Source organism: Podarcis bocagei (assembly GCF_964188305.1).
Source record: "Podarcis bocagei genome assembly, chromosome: 8".
NCBI lineage: Eukaryota > Metazoa > Chordata > Lepidosauria > Squamata > Lacertidae > Podarcis > Podarcis bocagei.
In genome coordinates, this window is record NC_138133.1 from 28453169 (window position 1) to 28468784 (window position 15616).

The following is a 15616-nucleotide window of genomic DNA, read 5'->3' on the forward strand; positions in this document are numbered from 1 at the left end:
AATGAATGAGGATTTCACAAATGCAAACCAGTTATAAAAGGGCACTTATAAAAAGCAGTTGATAGAAGATTGTTCATCATAAGATGAGAGATAACATTGGGAAGCTTTGGCTAGTCAGCTGTTGTTTGATCTTTTAAAGGTTTTAAGTGGCACTCTTACAACAAAATTTGCCGTTGGTTAAAAATTAAGCCACCACAGTTTTAAAACCCTGAACAAATTAATTAATGCTGATAATGATGCAAAAGCACACACACACAAAAAAACCTTTTGGAAGAGTTCAGGATCTCTTTAATTACATAGTTTATTTGTTCTCTGTATTAGCAGTAATGCCCATTTCAGAAGGGAATAATTGTGCCAGGGCTATTGTATAGATTTTTGTTACACAATCAATGAGTTAAGTGTTTAATGGTTCTATGATGCTCATTGGCCCATTTTTATATATAAACCAGCCTGAGAGCTGCTCTGAAACCGGCTGTCATAGGAGAGAGGAAGCAGAAAGGAAGTTGCACTGTGCAATCATTTACTGCTCAATGTGGTGTGATCTGCCCTTTAGTTAATTACTCTGCTTCTTCAAAGCAAAGAAAAAAGGCAGGCGCACAGATGCAAGCTTGGCATTATGTCTGCAAGAAACTGGAAAATCTTTGCTGATTCAAAGCTGAAAAGACAGTCGCTTCTTTGACCTTTGGAAACTTCTAACTGTTGTGCATATCTCCATTGATTAAAATGACTAAGCAGCTCAGGCTGCCAAGCAGGATGTCAACACACTTGTAGCATTATTTTTATATTGGTGCTGTACTTTGAACATTCAAAAAGCCTAAAGGTCTTGCTATTGAAGCATGCGGGGAATGCTGCTGCTGCTGTTGTTACTGTTTTTAAAAGTATCCTATGAAGACACGCAATAGCCAGTGCTTTCTGCACACTGATCCCTATTTATTTAACCCAATTTCTTGACATGCACAAATCTTTCCCCCTAAAAAGAAGAAGAATGGTGTGCTCTGTCCCTTCTGACTTTGGTTCGTAACAGAGGGCTTCTCACGTATCACAGGGGTGAATACTGCCAACGCAAGCTTGGAAAATGAGCACCACTCCCATCAAGTAGCCTATATATGGCTGACCTAAGATAGCATCACCAGTGCATGCTGGCTGGTCAGGAGAGGAACTGATCCTGCACCACCACTGGATGGGCCAGAGAACAGCAGCTGTCAGATGATAGAGGAAGGAGGTGGGGGAGTTAAAGGGAAGCACCAGATGCAGGGAGAGGGGTCTTCTAAGTAGCCCAGACTCATCCTCTTGATAATGGGGTCACTGCTGTTTACCTGGATGAAGCAAGGTGGTAACAGGTATAGGTGCAGGTGGCCATTGTGGCTTAGGCTGCTGTGGGTACTTTGTCCATCCCTTGATACGTCATATCTGCCACAGCATGCCTTAGTTGCACGTAAAAGGTAAAGGTGAAGGACGCCTGGATGGTTTAGTCCAGTCAAAGGCGACTATGGGGTTGTGGTGCTCATCTCGCTTTCAGACTGAGGTAGCTGGTGTTTGTCCACAGACAGCTTTCCAGGTCATGTGGCCAGCATGACTAAACCACTTCTGGCGCAACAGAACAATGTGATGGAAGCCAGAGCTCATGGAAACGCCGTTTAACTTCCTGCCACAGTGGTACCTATTTATCTACTTGCACTTTGACGTGCTTTCGAACTGCTAGGTTGGCAGGAGCTGGGACAGAGAAATGGGAGCTCACTCCGTTGAGAGGATTTGAACCACCAACCTTCCGATCGGCAAGCCCAAGAGGCTCAGTGGTTTAGACCACAGCACCACCCGTGTCCTTCTTTGCTGTAATGTATTGTGTATGGAGTTGTCTTTGAGAAGTGTTGGGAAACTTCATTTGATCCAGAGCACTGTGGTTAGACTCCTGAACTGCTGCTGGGTATCAGGAATGCATGATTCCTTAGTTGCCCAAGGCAGATTGCTGATTATGACCTAGAGATTGCTATGACATGGACTATGCCCAATTTCTTAAAAAGGCTTACATCTGTTGACTTGAAGAATGCTGAAGGATCTGACCCTAAAGATGCCCTGTTAGAATGCAAATCAAGCCGAGCTGAAAAACAGAAGAGTCAAGCCACCAAATAATGCTTCAAGTGCAAATGGACTTTTTTTGGGGGGGAAACATTGCCTGTAAAACTGATATCACGGAGCACAATATATACCGAATCCCAATGAGTTCCAGAGTGCATTTTCTCAATTTATGAGTATATATCTCCCCCCCACCCCGCCCTAAATGCTAGGCATGTAAACTCAGCATGGAATCTAAAACTCAAGCTGTGTTATTTCTAGCTCATATTTCATCAACTCTGTTAAAGATCCTGAAGGAGAAATTCTGCCCTCAGTTACACTTGGGCAACTCAATTATCTTAAAGTGGAATTATACAGGAACAACTGAGAACATGGTGGGGGAGGGATGCTTGCACCTGTGGACCTAAAATGGAGATTTTTTATTTATTTTTTGTAGCTGAAACATTTCCAAGGTGCAATGGCAGGCATATGGTGCTAGCTCTTTTCTACTCTCCTTTTCTAAAATGAAAGACTAGAAAGGCTAGAAGTTTATTGATGTCCATGAAACATACATGAGATAATAGTGATGGCTGACAACTCTCCTGATTTTCATAGAACAGTGATGAAATCAGTCATAGACTGAATTAAAAGCCATTGCTCATGAATTTTTTGGGCAGAAGTGCAAATTAGGTAGGTTCTCATTAAAATGCAAACTGAACCAATTTTCTCTCCCTTCCCTAGAGAACAAGTGATTTTCTGTCTTAGCAGGCAGGCCTGTACAGGTGGAAAGGGCAGTTTTCAGCACCCAGCAGTCTGTCAGCATACCCTCCCAGGGAGTTCCCTCAAAAAGCAATAAAAATACAAGTAAAAAAACAATAAAAACAAGTCAGGTAAAGCATAATTGAAAACAATAAAACAGGCAGTAGAAACCAATTGCAACACGTTTTCAAATCAGCTTATGGTCTGATTTGAAGTCCTTTCTAAATAAAAATATATTTCCCTACCAACTTTGGAGAAAACCTGGTATAATCTTCTATATATTTGAGAAAGTGCTTTGTCCATTTTTTATAGATTCAGCTGCCTCCCAAGATATTGTAGCCAAAATTAGCACAAGGGTTTCTGCAGTGGGAGTGTTTGAATCATGGGTGCCATTTTGAATAAAGATGGCAGACCAAAATGTGATTTTGGCATGACTTTTGGCATGCCAGGTCCAATGTGTTCTGTTTCAGAAGCCACTTAAGATATTGTTACACCATTTGGAAGGCCTTCACTAAATTTGGCATCATGGGGCCAGCCTGCTCCAATTTGGATGGCCCTGAAGACACCGTTGCCCAATTTGGGCACCAACCTGAACGCCTCTTGAAATATTGCCACCCGACTCAGCATGAGGTGAAGGTGACTGTCTTCTTTGATGTTTTGGTGTTGGGTGTCATTTTGAATAAAGATGGCAGACTAAAACATTTGTACCCATGTTTGAATGCTGTAGGATGCAATGAACCATGTATCAATGTGCATATGTGTGTGCACTCACACAGCACAAAAACTCACCAGCTATAGAATCCATTTAAAATTCTCTCCTTTTTTTTTGTTTCTTTGAATTCTCTTTAAGACTGAGTCCACCAGATATTGGATGCAAGAAGGTTGCATGCAATGTACTTAAGTGGCCAGATGGTTTTGACCTTGATCAGGAAACACCTCTAATGGTAAACATATTGTTTAGGGAATTAAAGTAGTACTGAGTACTAGAAAAGAGGCTTGTAGATGCAACAAAGCAATAAACACATTTCCAATTTAAGGCAACCAGACACACACAAAATGAAATATCCTAGGGGGGTAAACCATCTACAGAATTTCCCCGTTTTCACTTTTTTAAAAAATTACAGCGAAACATTCTGTAGAAAATAAGGGGAAAGAACAACAATAAGCAGACTTGCTTCTGCTCTGAGAATCCCTTGAATATGGTATGTTGTACCTTCCCTACCTTGACACAGACTATCTCCCCAAGGACATTTGCTTTATCTAGAGGGGGGGAATTTCCATCTTCCTCCAGACTAAATACTGTTTGAAATCCTGAAATGATTATTCACTCAAACACCAGCTGCAACGTGAAGGAAAAGCACATCTTGCTTGCAGGGGAAGAGACTCTTGAATTGCTTGTCATGAACGATCCCCTCAGTATTAGTTGGAACTTTACAGCAAAAGTAGAGCAGTTCTGTGAAGAAAACATCACTGAGATAGCTAGCTAGGCCATGACAGCCAGAATTCTGGTCACCTTTGTTAACTTCCAGAGATGGAAAAAGAAACCATTTTAAAAAATACTTATTTGGGGATATATTCAGTGAGAATGCTGTATTGTAACTTTTGAATAAATGTTTTTTAAAAATTGAAACCAATAAATAACAATGGCAGAAGAACCCACTGAACTTAGCAAGTCTCACTATTGTCGACATTCTCCTTTCTACTGTAATATAGCCACATTGCTTGTGTAGAGTAATCTTATCCCCTGCCTCCTATGTTCTTTTTGGTAGTTTCTGCCTAGGTGCTTCAATAAGTTCTCCTGATTTGTGGATATGCAGCTGGCTGATCACCTACTAGAGAATTATGTCTCTACTATCCTATCTGGAACTTATGAGATGGCTGTTGAAAGATTGCTTCCAACTCTGGAGACTGCATATATTTTCACAACTGTCAGGACTGCCTCAGGTCTCAGCTCACAAAAGACCAACGCCAGGTTCTTCTTATATACAAGGATGTTTATTGCAGTTCATTATTGCTTTCACAACCGAGGCGCGCAGCCCCGCGTCTCTTAGCCTAGACGTTTTAAGTCCCCTCTGAATCGGTCCCGCCCCTACACCAGCTTAAGAGGCTTGTGCTAGTCCACCTCTTCCTGTCTTTCCTTTTCCGCAGGGTCTTTCTGCCCCCCTGGGTCCCTTCTCTCCTGCTCTCTCCTGAAGCGGATTCCTCAGATGCCTGTTCCCCCCTCCTTCGTGCTTTGGGGCCAGGCTCCTCCTCCGGGCTCTCTCCATTTCCGCGCGCCTCCACATTTGAACTTGGCGCGCGTTCGCTACCCCTGACCTTCCTCTTGACACTTACACTACTCCCTGTACTACTCTCCGCCTCTTCCGGCAGGACGTTCTGCCCCGATCTCCTTCCCCTGTCTCCTTCCTGCTCTGCTCCGTGTGTCACACTGGGAACTCCACTCTCTTCACTTCGTTCCTGCTGGGAAGCCGGCCCCGATCTCCCACTCCCACTCGGGGTTTCCCTGCTGCTTCCCTGCCCCTGGCATCTCCCCCCTGTGAACCCCCTTGGCCTGACTAGGGGCGCCCCCTTCTGGGAATCCTCCGATTCACTTGAGAGACTCATGGAAGACCTCAAGTCATTGTCCTCCTCTTCCTCACAGTCCTGGGATTCTTCCCCATCGCTCTCCGTCTCCCCCCTCACCTGTGCCTCTGTCCCTGAACCCCTGACATCCATCCCCCCCTCGAAGCCCCCCCTTCCCCCCTCCCGCTGCTCGGGCGCAGGTTCCGGGGGCTCCGTCGTTGCGGAGGTCGCTGCCGGACACAGGTCGTCGACGTCGATCTCCTCTGCTTCCAGTTCATTGTTTGTGTGCTCAAACCCATGGTCCTCTCCCAACATGTTCACGTCCTCCCCTCCCCCTGTTGCCTGGGTGGGGTCTGCTTGCCAAGGACCCATCCGCCACCTCGTGCGCCAGTCCTCTTCTGGTTGGTCGTCCCACCAGTAAGGAGTGTCAGTGTCCACCCCCGAACACGATCCCCTTGGAGGGCTCGACTCTGGCGTCGTCTCCTCTGCGGAGGAGAACCCTCGGAACGTGCTGGCGGAAAGTGTGGGCGTAAAAAGCCAATCGTCGAAAAACTGTGCTGGCATGGGCCTGTGTGGGAAAAGGGCATGGAACTCGTCCTTGAGGAGGGGTTCGTCCAAAGCGTAGTCCGGCACCCAACTGTTGGCGCTGGCCGGGGCGCCCTCCCTGGCGAGAAAATATTCTACTCCCTCTTCCCCCCATCTCGAGTCCAGAATCTCTGTGACCTCGTTGATTGGTTCGTCCCTAGGTGACCTCCCCCTCTTGGGCGACTCTCTGCTCGGTTCTGGTGCCGTCCCTGACTCCTGAAATCTGTGTGGGGCCCTGTAAGGGGTGAGCACCGACCTATGAAAGACCGGGTGCATTCTGGAACCTTCGGGGAGGGCCAGTCGAAACGCTACAGGATTGATCCTGGCCTCAACTTGGTACGGCCCTAGTTGCCTGTGTCCTAGCTTCTTTTTAGCTAACGACTTGGCCGGCATTGCTTGGGCCGCTAACCATACCCAGTCTCCCACCTGGATGTCTTCCCCCTCCCTCCTGTGTCTGTCTGCCTGCACCTTATAGACCTGTTTGGCTAGCTCCAAATGTCTCCGTAACTCGTCGTGGACCTCTTGCAATTCTGCTGCGAAATGGTCGGCTTCCTGTGGCTCCCCCTCCCCCGTCGTTACGAGCCCCGGGAAGGTTCTGGGATGCCGTCCATTGTTAGCGAAGAACGGCGTCACCCCCGTCGACGCGTGCTTCGTGTTGTTGTAAGCAAACTCAGCCATCGGCAGGTAATCCACCCAAGCCGCGGGTCGCTGATTGGCGTAACATCTCAGGTACTGCTGCATGATCGCGTTGACCCTCTCCGCTTGGCCGTTGGTCTGCGGATGTCTCGCCGACGACAGGTTGATTTTGACGTGCAGAATCCCTAGGAGCTTCTGCCAAAAGCTGGACACAAACTGGTGCCCCCTGTCGGACAGAATGGACCGTGGCAAGCCATGCACCTTGAACACGTGGTCGATGAACAGTTTGGCGGTCTGCTCCGCTGTCGCCACCTTCGCGCAAGGAATGAAATGCGCCATCTTGGTGAACAGGTCTACAACCACAAGCACCGCCGTCTTGCCTCGCGAACTGGGCAGATCAGTGACAAAGTCCAGCGCCACCCTCTCCCACGGTTGCAGTGGCGTCTCCAACGGTTCCAGCAGTCCCGCTGGCTTCTGGTGCACTGGCTTGGACCTTTGGCATGTGTCACACCTGGCGACGTACTCCGCGACCTCCCCTCGCATCTGGGGCCACCAAAAGTCTCTGGCCACTAATTCCGTCGTCTTTTCCTTGCCGAAGTGGCCAGCGCTGGGTGCGTCGTGCAACTGCTGCAGAACCTTCGCGCGGAGATCGTCTCCCGGAACGTAGAGAGCACCTTTACGGGTCAGCAGGCCGTCGCGTATCTGGAACTCGTCATCCTTCGCCGTGCCTCTCCGCACCTCTTCCATTTTGGACTGTGCGAACGGATCCGCCTGCAACGCGCGCCGCACCGCCTCCAGGTCCACGGCGGCTGAAGCGCACGCCCACGCCTGTGGTGCAAAAATGTGCTTGGCTGCCGCCGGTGCCGCTTCCTCGAGATACTGCGGTTTTCTGGAGAGCGCATCTGCTATGACATTGTTGTCGCCTGGGATGTACTCGATTCTGAAATCGAAATCCGCAAAGAACTCCGCCCAGCGTATGTGCCTCTGGCTCTGTAGCTTCGCCGTGCGCCAGTGCTCTAGGTTCTTGTGGTCCGTGCAGACGTGCACGGTGTGCTTGGCTCCGATGAGAAAGTGCCTCCATGCCTTGAAAGCTGCGTGGATGGCCAGCAACTCCCTGTCCCAGATGGTGTAGTTCTGTTCCGACTTGCTGAGCTTCCGGGAGTAGAAAGCACAGGGCCTCCAGTACCCCTGCGGGTCCTCCTGCAAGAGGACGGCCCCCACCGCTCTGTCAGATGCGTCAGTCTCCACCCTCATGGGCCTGCCGGGATTTACGTGTAACAGCTGTTCCTCGGACGCAAAGAGACTTTTAAGCCTCCTGAAGGACTGCTCCGCCTGGTCCGTCCAGGTGAACTTCTTCTTCTTGGAGTTGAGAGTGTCCGTGATAGCTGCCGTCTCCCTTGCGAAACCCCTGATGAACTTGCGGTAAAAGTTGGCGAAACCGACGAACCTCTGGACCTCCTTCCGCGTTCGCGGGCTCTTCCAGTCCAACACCGCGCGGACCTTGGCGCTGTCCATGGCTAGTCCCCTGTCGGACAGCCTATAGCCCAGAAAATCCACCTCCGTCACATCGAATTGGCACTTCTCCAGTTTGGCGTAGAGCCTGTGCTCCCGTAGCCTCTGCAGGACTTCCTTAACGTCGCTCTCGTGAGCCTCCGGTGATTCCGAGAAGATAAGAATGTCGTCGAGGAAACATACGCACTTCTTGTAGAGGAGTCCCGCTAGCACGTGGTGCATAAAAGCTTGGAAATAGTGGGAGCCATTCTGGAGACCAAACGGCATAACTCTGTATTCGTAGGTGCCCAACGGCGTGAACATGGCCGTCTTCCACTCATCACCCTCTCGCACGCGTATGAGATTGTAAGCTCCGCGGAGATCCAACTTGGTGAATATCTTTCCTTTCCGCACCGTCGCGAGCAGGTCGTCAATCTTGGGCATGGGAAAGGCCGCGGGCTTTGTCTTAGAGTTTATGAATCTAAAGTCCACTATCAGTCTTTTTTGGGGCGTGTCCTTCTTCTTCACGAAAAACACAGGACTGCCCCCTACAGCCTTTGATTCTCGGATGAATCCCCGCTGCAGGTTGTGATCTATGAACTCCCTGAGCTCCCGCAGCTCCTCCTCGGACATGGAATACAGCTTCACAGGCGGCAGCGTTGTCCCTGGCAAGAGGTCAATAGCGCAATCGTAGGGCCGGTGAGGTGGCAACTGGTCTGCCTCCTTTTCGCAGAAAACCTCCAAAAACTCCTTGTACTTGAGGGGTACTGCTTGCGCCATGCTGAGACGTAGCTGCTGCCCCTCCTCTTGGCCCTCATCCTCCTGACTGGTCTGGATGCAATGCTGTGCGCAATAGGACGAGCCGAAGGTGAGCTGCCGCTGGTACCACGCCATGGTCGGGCTGTGCCTATCCAGCCAACTCATTCCTAACACTATAGGCGTGTCTGACAGGCGGGTGACATTGAAACTGATGATTTCTCGGTGATTGCCAATCTGCATCACCATGGGTGGCGTCTGTTGCACCACCTGCCCACCTAGCAACTTCCTGCCATCCACCGTGACGACGTTCAAAGGCAGCGTGGCTGGTAGGAGCTCTATGCGATGCTGCTTGACGAAGTGCACCCCTACGAAGTCTGCGTTGCTCCCACTGTCAATTGTAATGGGGACTTCTAGGGTGCGTCCATTAGGTAGCTGGAGAGTTGCAGTGAGCTGCACCACTGGCTTAGGTGGCAGGGGGTCTGTAGGCTGCAAAAGCGCTGGGGACTGCCCTACTGACTCGCCTGGCTGTGCCCCAGCATTTGAGCTTCCAGCCAGGCATTGCCGTTTCCCTGAAACTGCTCCTCATGTTGTGCTGCTGCAGTTACTGTTGCTAAGGCTGCAGTGTGCTTTTGGAGCCTCTGGGGACACTCTTTGGCCATGTGCGTCCCACTGTCACAGATGTAACACTTCCTGTTCCCTCTAGGAGGCTTTGTCTTGACTGCTCCGGACGCTGGGGCTCCGGCTGCTGACTGAGCCTTTGCAGTCCCCAGTTCCATCGGTTCCTCCCCTGCCGGCAGCTGAGGGAAGGGACGCGTACGTCCTGGATCTCTGGGAAAGAAGGGAGGCACTCTAAACGGTGCGTGAAGCTGGCTACCCCCCTCATTGCGCCAAGGGCGTTCTTCATGGCGTACTCCAATGGCAAGCGCCCGCTGCACCACGTCTGCCAGGGTTTTAGGTCTGTCCCCCCGTGCCAGTTCGTCTTTCACAGGGCCAGAGAGCCCTTCCCAAAACAAGTCTCTGACTGCCAGAGAATCTTTCTCCCATCGCAGCACATTCAGCAAGGCGAAAAAGCGAGCATGGTACTGACGTACTGAAGCCTTGCCTTGCCTTAAACCATGCATCTGCTGGCGTGCTACATCCACATCCACGCTAGACTGGAAGCAAGCGTCCATGCATTTGATAAATTCATCAGAGTCCCTTCGAGCAGGGCAATCCTCGCGCCACAGATTGCGCAGCCAAGCCCTCGCTTCCCCATGCAAGTGGGACACAATGAAACCCACTTTCTCTTCCTCATCTTTAAAGTCGTCGTGAAGCAAATGCAACGCATATTCCACGTCTGCTCTAAAACTGGGGTACTGCTGCAGGTTCCCATCGAAGTGGGCTACCAAGTTGCCTCCTCTTCTGCCCAGTGCTACTCCAGCAGCTTTGGCCCCCGGGAACCCCACCTGGCATGCATGATCCCACCTGGCTTGCAGATCTTGGCACCGCTTTTCAGCCTCTTCCCCCCTCTTCTGGGAGATCGCTACCTCAGTGGTAAGCAGGGAGACTGCGTTGCGTAGCTCAGCTATCTGCTGCTCCATACTCATGGCTGCCAAACTTCGTGAGCTTTGCAAAAAAAAAAAAATTTTGCGTATCTTTGGGAGGGGACTTACTGTCAGGACTGCCTCAGGTCTCAGCTCACAAAAGACCAACGCCAGGTTCTTCTTATATACAAGGATGTTTATTGCAGTTCATTATTGCTTTCACAACCGAGGCGCGCAGCCCCGCGTCTCTTAGCCTAGACGTTTTAAGTCCCCTCTGAATCGGTCCCGCCCCTACACCAGCTTAAGAGGCTTGTGCTAGTCCACCTCTTCCTGTCTTTCCTTTTCCGCAGGGTCTTTCTGCCCCCCTGGGTCCCTTCTCTCCTGCTCTCTCCTGAAGCGGATTCCTCAGATGCCTGTTCCCCCCTCCTTCGTGCTTTGGGGCCAGGCTCCTCCTCCGGGCTCTCTCCATTTCCGCGCGCCTCCACATTTGAACTTGGCGCGCGTTCGCTACCCCTGACCTTCCTCTTGACACTTACACTACTCCCTGTACTACTCTCCGCCTCTTCCGGCAGGACGTTCTGCCCCGATCTCCTTCCCCTGTCTCCTTCCTGCTCTGCTCCGTGTGTCACACTGGGAACTCCACTCTCTTCACTTCGTTCCTGCTGGGAAGCCGGCCCCGATCTCCCACTCCCACTCGGGGTTTCCCTGCTGCTTCCCTGCCCCTGGCATCTCCCCCCTGTGAACCCCCTTGGCCTGACTAGGGGCGCCCCCTTCTGGGAATCCTCCGATTCACTTGAGAGACTCATGGAAGACCTCAAGTCATTGTCCTCCTCTTCCTCACAGTCCTGGGATTCTTCCCCATCGTTCTCCGTCTCCCCCCTCACCTGTGCCTCTGTCCCTGAACCCCTGACAACAACATTTTTAATATATCTTACTATATAATAAAACTGTAAGGATGCCATCATGCTGCAGTTGTGCGGCAGCCCCTAATATTTTTACAATTCAGTTTTACTTGCTATTTTGCTGTTTGCTTTTATGTGTTTGTGGTATTTCTTCTTGAAATGAAAGGCAGCATATATATTCCTTTAACAGATAATAAAACAAGCAAACAGATAAATATTATCTCAGATAAATTCTCACAACAACCTTATCAGATAGGTCACAATTGTCAATACTGTGTTGCAACTGAGGGGGCTAAGGCCAAGAAGCTGACTTGCTTCAGTTGGTGGCTAATGAAAGATTTGAACTGGCATTTCTTAGCTTATTTTCCAGGCCACTATGCATTTTTAAGCGTAAAGTTTAGATTGTAAAGTTTGTAAAATAAAATACAAATAGTGAATGCAATTAAATATTGGAACAGAATACTCAATGAGTTTGGTTCTGCCTAATTAGCAGCCTTGAAATCAAAACCAGGCACCTTTCCAAGTACATTTAAATAATTTGGTGTTCTAATACTGGAGAAATGTCAAAGGACCTAGAGTCCATGGTATTATCTTCTACTTGTATTGAACTCTAACCATTGTCAGATACATTAACACTGGTTTCACCCACACTCAGCATAGTATTTTGCTGTTGGTAGGTGGGAGAAACAAATGTTCAGGGGGAATAATTTATTTGAGCAAATTTTGCAAGCTTTTAAATGCAAATTTTATCCATGTTTCTTGTGACATGTCTCTCAAAATGGAGACAATGGTGCTATTTTATTAAAAAGCATTAAATAAGTAAAGAGGTAGCCTCTATCAGAGGAGATACAAGTGTTATTAAGAATCAGTTGAATAACAACAGATTTTGCTATACTTAAAACTCTTTTCAATGTATCTCTTTATCGGAGAAAGTTCAATTGGTAAGAGGAAGATAAATGGGCTTGGAAAAATTTCAGTAAACTAAAATGCATCATGGAATGCCAGCATCAAGTTTTTCTTCTCCATTTTATAGCGAGCTATTGTAGTTAGTCAACTCTTTCAGAGTGTAATTTGGGCTGATGGCTCTGAAGAAAATCCAGCCACTGAAGACTAGATTTAATTCCTTTTGAACCACTCTGATTTTTTTAAAAAAATTCTTTTTAACATGTCCCAGCACTGCAAAATCTGATGAGAAATCCACCTTGAACTGTGCGCACTTTGACACACAATCTCTCTCTCTCTCTCTCTCTCGTTCCCTAAGGCAAAATGATCCTATATTCAGCAGGGTTTTATCACAGTATTCTAAAGGACTCACACAGAATGTACCTGATAGAACTGGACCAGAATGTCACCCATGATAGAAATTACGATCAAGACATGGTGGATACATAATGAGAACCTTATCTATTTTGCAGTGGGCTGTGATTGGTAGAGAGTACCTTTAGGGGGTTGTTTACAGAAATCAGGTCTCCTGCATTAAAGGCGAAGAAGGAGGAAACTGTGTAAGCCTTTATGCAGTGTTCTTTTTGTTTGCTTGTTATATGACACAATAGATACTGGCTGTATTTATGGTATACAGACAATGCACAAGCTTGCTTGACTGCTCTTGGGGAGTTGCTTCCTTACAAACAAAGCCTCAAAGCCCAGAACTTTGTCCTGTGCTTCAATACAATATTACCCAGGTAGTTTAGAAACAAATAGCATCACCATTTGCTCTGTTTCCAGTTCTTAGACTATGAGTCCTTTTCGATCATGTAGCCAGAATGCCACCTCAGTACACAAGAGGTGGCCTTGGAGGAAGCCCATGATTTGCAGAAGAACAAAAAGGATTTGGGGGAATCTATTGGGGATCTCTCCTAAACAGCTGACTCTGCACTGAATATGCACAATGGCCATGTAATGCTGACTGGGGAAAAACAGAAAACTTGGCGCAGGGAGGAGAGAAAGGAGTGGCTGGAATCCCGACCCCCAGTACTCCAGAATGCAACATTTGATTGCACTTCTTGGTTGTTTCATTAGTGAATTCAGGTGGCTGAGAGATGGAAGGATCTGCCCATTTTGGTTCTCCCAGTTTCTCATTTTTTCAGTCTTAAATTCGATTCTCCACATTTCCACAGCAATTTGCAAATTTTATTCTGAACCTGTCCACCCATGAAAATTCATCAGTATTTCGGTGCTAATTTCCCCTAATAGATGCATTTTTGTGTTTCGGCTAGTGTACATATTTTTGCAAGCAATTGCTCCTGACATAACACATTTTGGTATGCTGTTTTCATTAATATGTTCATTTTAGCTAGAATGTGATTTTTTGTAAACACTGGTTCGTTGGGGAACTGCATCACAAAATTCAGATAATTTCAAAGGATGGCTGTGTTTTGTGCTGGAAAGTGTGGCTTTCATAAATTTGACCTTAACTGCAGTGGCTTAGCGTGGGGGGTGCAGGGGGGGCCAGCTGCACGGGGTGACCACCTGGGGGTTAGGGTTAGGGGGCGCAAATCCACGGGTTAGGGGGTGCAAATCCACGGGTTAGGGGACGCAAATTACTTGCCTTGCCCCGGGTGCTGACAACCCATGCTACGCCACTGCTTAAATGTGAACTGAATCAAATCTCTCCCCCACCCCTAACAGCAATAGTTTGTTGCAGATCCCACTTATTGCATTCTCCCTTCGAAAGATATATACAATCATTTGCCTTCCAGATGTTGCTGAATTCTAATCCCAATCATCACCTTTGGCTGGTCAGGGATGATGGGAAATGTAGTTCAAAAATTCCCCATTTCCATTTTAGTGCCTCTAACTGCATTTATATGACCCTGGCATCAATGACCAATCTAGGAAAATATTTCTTCAATTCAGATCTTCCTGCCCAGATGGGACATCTGGTATCAGATGCAATCACCTCTTTACCTGAAATGATTTCCTGAAGCTGAGTTCTGACTGGTGTGTGGCAAAGAGCAAGTCACCTACAGTCTAGTCTATAATCACATTAAGTGCTAGTTTGTTGAACTCAACTGGATTTGACTTCAAGCATCACCTCCTTGAATTGGGCCTGGAAGCACACAGGCAGATTATGGGAACATTCTCTTGTATCTTCTGGAAATGTTATCATATTGCAGCAGCGGCAAATGCAATAAATATCAATCTGTTCATTATTTTATGGAAATATGCATTTTATGGTTATGATATACAGCAGTCTTGTATTAATTACCGTATCTACATGTGACCATGGAGATGACACTCTAAAATAGTACATATTAAGTAATATTATTAATATTAGAGTTGATATTTCTTATATCTATTTGTTAAGACACCATCATGCAAACTGGGCTATAATTTCCTATAAAAGAGGAAGGTTTTTGAGTTTGTTTTTTGAAATATTTCTTTCAAAAAGAAAATAATGAAAGGGAAACTCAGCTAGGAATCTGATTCTAAGGAGCTTAAAAAAATGTTTTGCCCTTGCCCTTCAGACTTGGTTCCCAGAGCCTTTTTTCTTTCTTTCTAAAATGCATTTTTTTTAAAAAAAAGGAAGGGCACCATATTTTATTTTTATTTTGCTGTCAATATACATTCCATTTTCATTCAGCAAAGCTATAGAACAGTTTTTCTTTCCTTGCAGAGCTTTTGATTCAGCACATTCTTGAAGTGGAAGAAAAAGTACAGAGGAAAGAGGACACTCCCTTGGTGATTTATACATCTTTCTGTGTGTGGGGGTCATGAAATGTACCACTGCACATGTCAAGAGTTCCTTGTGGCATTTATTGGAGGTCAAATGTGACACCAAATTTCCCAGCGCAAAGAAAAGTAGAGGGACCTGAAAAGAATAGGTTCAGATTGCCCTAAGAACAACCATTTCAGGAAAATAAGGCAAGAACTGTTGAATGAATCCTATGAATTGTGATACGCCAATAGAGCCTTTCCCAACCTCCTGTTCTGCAGATGCCTTTGGACTCCTAACTAGAAATGGGGGGAGAGATGCAATTCAGTTTGCATTTAAAGCTGAAGCTGCCTAAATTTGTGCCTTTTGAAACACTACTCAAACGAAAGCACAGCTCCCGCTTGAAATTGGCACTTATTTGAATTTTGTAATGCATGATGGAGTATGCTGAGATAACTGGACTAACTGTGAAAATTAGAGAACAAAATGAGAAAAAAATTCTTGAAGAATGGAAATATTTTGTGGAATATATCATGGTTATGTTAAAACGTATGCAGGATTTGAAGTATAGCAAGAGATGAAAATTTATAGTTTAATAATTTAGAATTAATGTATATACAGTGGTACCTTGGTTCTCAAGCTTAATCCGTTCTGGAAGTCCGTTTCAAAACCAAAGCATTCCAAAACCAAGG

At 47.2% G+C, this 15616-nt stretch overlaps 1 protein-coding gene across 1 annotated transcript in view; it reads right to left on the bottom strand.

The window, feature by feature from the left end:
- Nucleotides 1-15616, bottom strand: part of LOC308593835 (uncharacterized protein) — a 96359-nt gene that overhangs the window by 48100 nt on the left and 32643 nt on the right. The window lies entirely within an intron of this gene.